At 37.5% G+C, this 8,846-nt stretch overlaps 1 pseudogene; it reads right to left on the reverse strand.

Annotated features, from left to right (window-relative positions):
* Positions 1-1,036: 1,036 nt before the first annotated feature.
* Positions 1,037-8,319, reverse strand: LOC116589368 (annotated as a pseudogene).
* Positions 8,320-8,846: the final 527 nt, after the last annotated feature.

Consider the following 8,846-nt stretch of genomic DNA (forward strand, 5'->3'; position numbering starts at 1 on the left):
ACAGTCAAGTTAATAAGAAATATATATATATATATATATATATATATATATATATATATATATATATCCATGCCCTTGAATAAGCACCACCTTCAGTGTGGGTTGAAGTGGGTTGTGTCTACATATATATATATATATATATATGAGTTTAAATAAAAGATGTAGAAAACCTTAGGTGCCAGCAACAAAGAAGAAATGTAAAGTGAGATCTGTAAAGATCTGAGAAATGCAAAGAGATCTGTAAAGTGACACAGTGGATGTTCAAGTGTTTATCAGGCTCAGGAAAAGCCTCATTTCTCGGGGTTGAAGATTAAAAGTCCATTTGGGATATGAACATGACTTTGGAACTTATATGAAGTTATGTGTAGAACCTGAACTCCCTATAAAAAGCCAAAGACTCAAAGAGTGACACCTGAATGGTAGAGGGGAGGAATAGCATCACTACACCTAGGGAAGTCTGGAGAAGTAATAAGGATATTTAATTTAGCCTGAGGATCTAAGGGGGAAAAATAAAATTCTCCTCTAAAGATGAAAACCAAAGACTTCATGGTAGCCTTTCAGGGTGGTAGTAGACTCCTCAAGTCAACAAATTAAAAACTAGTCCTAAACCAACTGAACAAACATGAGCACATGCTGTGAGTACATCCAACAACAGTTGTTGAAGGGATGTATTCCAACAGGCAGTAAAATCCTTATTGAAGAGAACTTCAAAATCAAAACTACAAACCATATAAAGAAACGATCTAACATAAGCAGGAGTCATCAAATAAAACAGCATGTAGTATAACATACCCCAAAACTGGAGGCAATGAAATCATCTGAAATAGACTATTTTAAAAACTATGCTTAAAGGGCGCCTGGGTGTCCCAGTGAGTTAAAGTGTCTGCCTGCAGCTTGGGTCATGATCTCGGGGTCCTGGGATCAAGCCCCACATCAGGCTCTCTGCTCAGCGGAGAGCCTGCTTCCTCCTCTCTCTCTGCATGCCTCTCTGCCTACTTGTGATCTCTGTCTGTCAAATAAATAAAATCTTAAAAAAAAAACCCAAAACTATGCTTAAAATAAAGAGACAGCAAAAGAACCAGAAACCACAATTTAAACACATACACACCAGGACATTGGGGGGAAAAAGGAGGATTTGAAAAATAAATTAATAGAAACAAAAAATATAAAAAATTTAAACAAATTTTAAAAATTTAAAATTTAAAAAAAAACAATGAGTGATTTTAAATGACCAAATGGACACAGCTGAAAGAAAAATTTAACTAGACGATCTAGGAAGCTTACCCATCTATACTACCAAAAAAAAAGAAGAAGAAGAAGAAGAAGAAGAAGATACATAAAAATGAGGCAGTGGATATCTCTGCAAAACATAATGGCAGCTTTCTCTTCAACAAACTTAGGGTGTTTGTCTCAGTGTAATATTTATGAACCAATTTCAAGACAAACTATCCTAATATCCACTACTATTATACTCTCAAATATTGCTTGAAATAATTGTAGAAAAACTTTTATGTTCAAGTTGTCTAATAGTAAACATGCATTTCAAACTACTAAAGTTAAGAATTTTCACACATTCTACAATGGAGAAACTTGAATTGTTTGTGAAAATTCTAGCTTCTGCTTTAGGTCATCATGAGTATGATAGACAGCCTCAGAAATAACTTCCTGGTATCCATGCCCTTGAATAAGCACCACCTTCAGTGTGGGTTGAAGTTATGGACTTGCTTCTAAGGAATAATATACAGAAGTAATGGGATCTTTCTTCCAATATTAGGTTTAAAAAGGATTGTAGCTTCCATCTGGGTTACTCTCTCTTTCTCACTGTCTAGCTCTCCTGTGAAACACCAACCATCCATTGTGAGGACATTCACACAGCCTGCATGAGTGAACTTGGACGTAGATCTTCTGAGGTCTATCCACATCACATCAATGATCTTGGAGTAAATCTCTCCCCTCCATCCATCTCTGTCAAACCACTGGATGATACCTCAGGTTCCACCAACAGGTACCACCAACAGCTGCAGCCCCATGATAGACCTTGAGCCACGGGAATCTCCTTATGCTGGGATCACATTCTTGATCCACAGAAAGTATAAAATAATAAATGTTTGTTGTCTTAAGCTTCTAAATTTGGGGATTATGATGTAGCAATGGATAGTTTCTTCTTTTTTCATTTTCTATTCCATAATAATTAATGCATTAGTTTTATATAGTAGTTAATACATTAAATACATTAAATTATACATTAGTTACATACAATGTAATCAGTTTCAGGTGTACAGCATAGTGATTCAACTTCTTTAAATGTTATGCTATGCTTACCGTAAGTGTAGCTATCATCTATCATGATATTACAATACCATTGACTTACGCTGTGTCTTTTATTCTTGTGACATATTCATTCCATATGCAAATCTTACACCTCTCACTCCCCTTCCCCCATTTTGCCCATCCTTCGTCTCTCTGGAAACCATCAGTTTTTTCTCTGTATTTATAGATTTGATTCTGCTTGCCTGTTATTTCATTTGTTTTTGTTGTTTTAGATTCTATGTATGAATGAAAACATAGGCTATTTGTCTTTCTTAGTTTGACTTATTTCACCTAGTATAATACCTGTAAGTCCATCCATGTTGTCATAATGGTATGATCTCATCCTTTTAATGGCTATAGTATACTCCAGTATAGATATGTGTGCATTTATGTGTGCATGTGTGTTTATACACATACATCCATAAACACACACAAGCATCACATCTTCCTTATCCATTCACCTATCAAACACTATTATAAGTAATGATACAATAACATAGCAGTCCATATATCTTTTTGAATTAATGTTTTCAATCTCTTTGAGTAAATACCCAATAGTAGAATTACTGGATCACATGATATTTCTATTTTTGATATTTTGAGGAACCTCCATACTGTTTTCCACAATGGCTGTACTAATTTATATTCCCAATAGTGCACAAGGAAAGGTTCCTTTTTTTCACATATTCACCAACACTTGCTGTTTTTTGTGGTTTTGATTTTATCATTTTGATAAGTGTGAGGTGGTATCTTACTGTGGTTTTCATTTTCGTTTCTCTGATGTTAAGTGATGTTGAACACTTTTCATGTGTCTATTGGCGAACTCTGTATCTTCTTTGGAAAAATGCCTATTTAAGTCCTCTGCCCATTTTTTAATCAGATTATTTATTTGGTGTTGAGTTGCATAAGTTCCTTATATATTCTAAGTATTAACCACTTACTGGATTCATCACTTGCAAATATCTTTTCCCATTCAATTGGTTGCCTTTTTGTTTTGTTGATTGCTTCTTTTGCAGTGTAAAAGCTTTTTATTTTTATATATCCCCAATAGTTTATTTTTGTTTTCGTTTTCCTTATTTTGGCAGACATAGCCAGAAAAATGTTGTGATGTCCAATGTCAGAGGAATTCCTGCCTGTGCTCTCTTCTAGGATTTTTATTGTTTTAGGTCTCATATTTAGATCTTTAATTTTGAGGGTTTTTTTGTGTGTGGTATAAGACGGTGATCCAATTTCACTCTTTTTCATGTAACCAGCCAGTTTTCTCAAAACCATGTATTGAAGAGATTGTCTTTGCCCCTTTGTGTATTCTTGCCTCCTTTGTCATAAATTGACCATACAAGCATAGGTTTTTTGCTGGGCTCTTTATTCTGTTCTATTGATCTATGCACCTATTTTTGTGCCAGTTATCATAATGTTTTGATTACTATGGCTTTGTGGTCTTGAGATCTGAAATTGTGATACCTCCAGCTTTGGTTTTTTGCTGTCGTTTTGTTGTTGTTGTTTTTGTTGTTTTCTCAAGGTTACTTTGGCCACTCAGGGTCTTTTGTGGTTCCGTACACATTTTTGTTTTGTTTGTTCTAGTTCTCTGAAAAATGTTCTTAGTATTTTGATACAGATTGCATTTAAATTGATTCTTACGTGAGTAATACTTCCTTTAACTTAGGAAAATTATTGGTATCAGTATCTCAACATTTATATTAGAATGTTAAATAACAATACTTGATAATCCAGTTTCTCAAGAATATGGGTCTGCCATCGATCAGCTCTAGAGATATTAACCATTTTTTTCAACCGAAGCATCTTATTTGCATGTATTATATTCCTAGAAAGAGATTTTCCCTCCTGTGTGTTTTTGTTTTGTTTCTTCATGATCCATGATGCCAGCGAGGTTGTCAGGAATGAAAACCAAACTGGCAGGACAGGAGCAGATTATTCTGCCATTTTTCTAAATCTTTGAATTGTGCATCAAATCAGGGGCTGAACAATTCACACTTGTTTAACCTGTCCATGAGGTTCACAACAATTTTCCCAGCTAGTGATCATTGGCAATCAAATTCACCCATGTAACCAAGATTCAACATCACAGTTAGAAACTGGACTATCGCCTAATAAGAATCTGGCATCTGCCTCTCTTTATGGCATTGTTAATGCTCGGGAGAGCATCCGCCAGCACATTTATGCACACTAGTATAGTGGCGCAGAAAGATGGTGGAAAGAGCTACAGATATCAATATTTTTTATTCATCAAAGAAATTAGTACCAAAATCTGTTTTCTCTATTAAAAAATGGCTAAGAAACAAACTATTTAAAAAATATAATCTAAGGGACATGCCATCCATATATTCCTTTAGAAAATTTAATCTAGAGTGCTGTGAAATGTGTAAGCCTGATGATTCACAGGCCTCTACCCCTGGGGCAAATAATACATTATATGTTAATAAAAATTTAAAAAATTAATCTAAAGATATAGTATGAAGTAAGCTTAGAATGTTAGCTTAGAATTTCTATAAAGCTAATGTTGAAAACACTGTTCCATCTAAATATGTCCCTATTTAAAACATCACATAACATTTTTATTTTAAAATTTAGTACCAGGGAGGCGCCTGGGTGGCTCAGTCAGTTAAGCATCTGACTCCTGATTTCACTCAGATCATGATCTCATGGGTCATGAGACGGTGCCCCAGGACAGGCTCCACACTAGCAGGGAGTCTACCTAAGGATTCTCTCCTTCTGCCCCTGTCCTTACTCACACACACTCTCTTTCTCTCTCTCTAAAATAAATAAATATTTTTTAAAAAATAAAAACAAAATAAAATAAAATTTAGTACCAGGGAAATATTTTTATTCCATAATTGCATTCATTCATTCATACCATAAATAATTTATTTATTGTCCTACCATAAGGTAAGCTTTTAGGTTGGTACTGAGAATACACTTGTTAGAAAAAAAGTGTCTGCTCTCACAGAAGTAACTGTCTAAGGAACAAGCAAACATTAAACACGGATCAAAAGGAAAAAAAAATACTAAGGTGGAAGTTTTAACCAACACCTTAAGATGGCAGATATCAACAAGAAGTTGATCAGAAGTTTTAACCAACACCTTAAGATGGCAGATATCAACAAGAAGTTGATGATCAGACATCAATGAGAAGTGCTAAATATAAAAATTCTCAAAGGAAGTTTATAAAAACAAGTTAAACATCCCATAAGTCCCTTACCTTAGGAATCAACAAGGATCAAAAGTTGGAAAAAAAAAAGAACTGCTGGTGTGTTGTGAATTTCTCCTCCTTTTTTGGGTAGAAAACTGGGGAGGATGTCTGCCTCTAACATCAAACTTAATTACAAGAATTTCAGGGAGTCCCCCCAGAGAACATAGTCCTGTATGCCTTAAAGCTGAGAGTTACAGTTGCTGGTCTTCTACTGTTGGGTTCCCAGTGTTGGGTCCCCCAATAATGGGTCCATGGTCAAAGGAGCGAGACTGATACAAAGCGAAGGTCAAGCACAGCTTGAAAATTTCGCACCAAGATCAAGAATCAAACCGACTGTCAAACAGACTGGTCAGGGCTGCCTCTTACAGAGAGCGCAACCCCTCCCTGCCTCACAGACTAACTTTTATAGAGCAAAGGCCATGTGGTTGAGCCTGGCCACACACAGGTGGCCAATGAAATTGCAATACACAGAGAAAGCTACATTCATGCTAGGTCATACACGGGTGGCCAATTGAACTACAATTTACCCCACAGTAGACACTTGCACTAGCCTATCACCTTGTTGAGAAGTGGCCTCCAAAAGATGGGGCCCACACTCCTTGGTAGCTAGGGAGACAGTATGTGCGCTTTACTGATTGGATGTCTCCACCTGACCGACTCATCCCTGCATTTGGGCTGTTATCTCTACCTGACCTGATCCACTCTTGTATTTGGGCTTTGTAACCTAGGACTGGTTTTCTGACTTGCTTTTAAGTAAGTTCCCCTTGGGGGTGGGGGTCAGGGTCAATTTAAGTTTTACTGCATAAACAACAAAATGGCTGTTCAACCGAGGTGGGGCTGCTCTGGCTAAATAGGCCCTTACACTACTATGATCTAGAAAACATAAAAGCAAGAAACTGCAGGCTAACCCCTCTGAGGATGGACAAAGAGTGGTGGCTGAGTTGAGATGGGCCTGTATTCCCAGAAGTTGATATAAAGCAAAAGATATTTTGTGGGTTTTCTGTAGACCAGATCTGGGCCACAGAACAGGGAGAGTCAGAGTGCTGAGCTGTGTTAGAGCCCAGACCACAAAGGCTACCTAAGGAATGACCTGGCTAAGGTCAGTAGAACTTAAAAGCCACCCCAGGCTTCTTAGAGCCTACAAAAGAAAGAAACCACAAGTGAAAGAACCACTTACATCAAGATAGTAAGTGAGAGGTCCCTGGTGATGGACAGTAGCAGCAGGCCTAAATAATCCACAAATGTGCTTTTCAAAAATAAAGGGTCCATGTTGAACATCTATAGGCCCAGAGAATAGGAAGCAAGCACATGGAAACTTGCAACCTACTGCTCTTAGCTTCCTACAGTAGTTACCTAAGGCTGCCATAACAGATTACCTCCAACCGGGTGGTTTATAACAATGCACACCACACAGTCCTGAAGGCTAGAGGTCTAAAATCAAGGCCATTATTCTCTCTAAAGTCTGTAGGGGGAGGAGCCTTCTTTGCCTCTTCCAGCTTGTCCTGGTTGTCAGTAATCCTCAGCATTCCTTGGTGTGTACATGTATCCCTCCAATATCTCCCGCCCTCCTCACACAGTTTTCTCCCTCATGTATCTGTCTCACTTCTTCTAATAAGGATACTAGTCATATTAGATTTAGCCAGTATGACCTCATTATGATGAAATACTCCTACAAAGACCTTATTTCCAACTAAAGAGGCATTCCGAGGTCCTGAGTGAACATGAATTCTGGAGGACACTACTGAACTCCCTACACTCCCCTACTTCCCACCATTTAAATTCCCAGAGTGGTCAGAGAAGGTAGCTAGTGGTGCAGGAGGTGAGCAGTCAATGAGAGGAAAACATTCTGGTCACTTCCCCTTCAACCTCTCCCCCGACTCCTTGCTCTCCTTTCAGACTCGGTTCTACATTTTCATCTTAAGCCAGCCTTGGCCTTTCAGTCATGTCCCATGATTTCAGCTCCTCAAACTGGCCATACTCTCTCTTGCCACAGGACGTTTACTCTGCTGATCCTTCTACTTGGATTCCTTTTCTGGAATATACCTCTGCATTGAAATTATGCCCATTCCCAAGGAATTTGTATGAAATACCACTTTCAAGAAACCCAGGGTTTCTTGGTTATCAGTCTAGAATCAGTCCATAGCAAGGTTTTTATGACAAAATAAAACATTAGCTAAGGAGCTACGGAAATCATGAAACAAAAATATAGATCAATAAATTGATAGATGAATAGATGCATATGCATGTGTAAATCAATTTAAGAATAGGCATTACTGTAATTGCAAGATGTGCCTTCTTGAGGAAGACCACTTTTATTTTTTTATTCTGAGATTTTGCCTTTCCTGCGTTTTTATAATATGAAAGTACACTTTATGTTAGCACATTATAGTGTTAGCAGATGGCAGGGACTTTTTTATTGTCCTTAATTGTCAAAAATACATAAAAATTTTGAAAGCTGGCAAATTTATATCAGTACAATTAGAAATTGTATTGGCTTATGAAATCAAAAAGTCTAGGAATCACACAGAATCTAATGATAACACTTCCATACAGGCCACTAGAGGAGTGAAAACATGAAAAAATACTCATTAAACAACAAAAGTAGTCTCCTTTCACTACTATTGCCTGTTAATGGGTATTTTACTGTTACCCTCACAGCTACTAAACCTATTATTCCGACCTTTACCTCTGATCCCTATACTGTATTTCTCAAAGCATTTGCTCACTGTCGTCTTACCCATCACAGTCCAAATGATCAGGTGCTTCCGAACTACCCTTCCTAAAGTCTCTGAGTTCCTCATCTCCTTCCACTTTTAATGTTCTCATCTCACAGGTTTCTTTCTTTGGGTCCTGCCAGCTGAATGTGCTCCCTGCTTCTGTTCACAGAGTCATGCCGTAGCAGTTGGGCCATCCTCGCTACACCCCACGGCATTTATTGCTATTACCAGGTTGTTGACAGAAACATCTTTACAGTGGCTTTTCCAGGCTAACCTGATCATCTCAACCTCCCATCCCAATTTAAGACCTTCTTCAGCTGATGTCATAATTTACTGAGAACTCTTCACACACCTGAAATTAATTCCCTTTCTATCTTAAAATGATTCTGTAACCTCATCCGTTTTGTCTTTACTCTGTCATGCAAAAAGTTGCCTTGAACCTCTCCCATCTCCTACACTTGGAATGATTCCATACCATATCCTACTTTGCCTAAGATCATCTTCCACCACCAATTCCCTTTTTAATATTTTCCACCATCTGCCTTTGTCAACTGTTGGACAAATAGACCTTCCTTCCAAATATATGTTGGTCTCAACATAATACAAACTCT

Source organism: Mustela erminea, chromosome 4 (assembly GCF_009829155.1).
Source record: "Mustela erminea isolate mMusErm1 chromosome 4, mMusErm1.Pri, whole genome shotgun sequence".
Classification (NCBI taxonomy): Eukaryota; Metazoa; Chordata; class Mammalia; order Carnivora; family Mustelidae; genus Mustela; species Mustela erminea.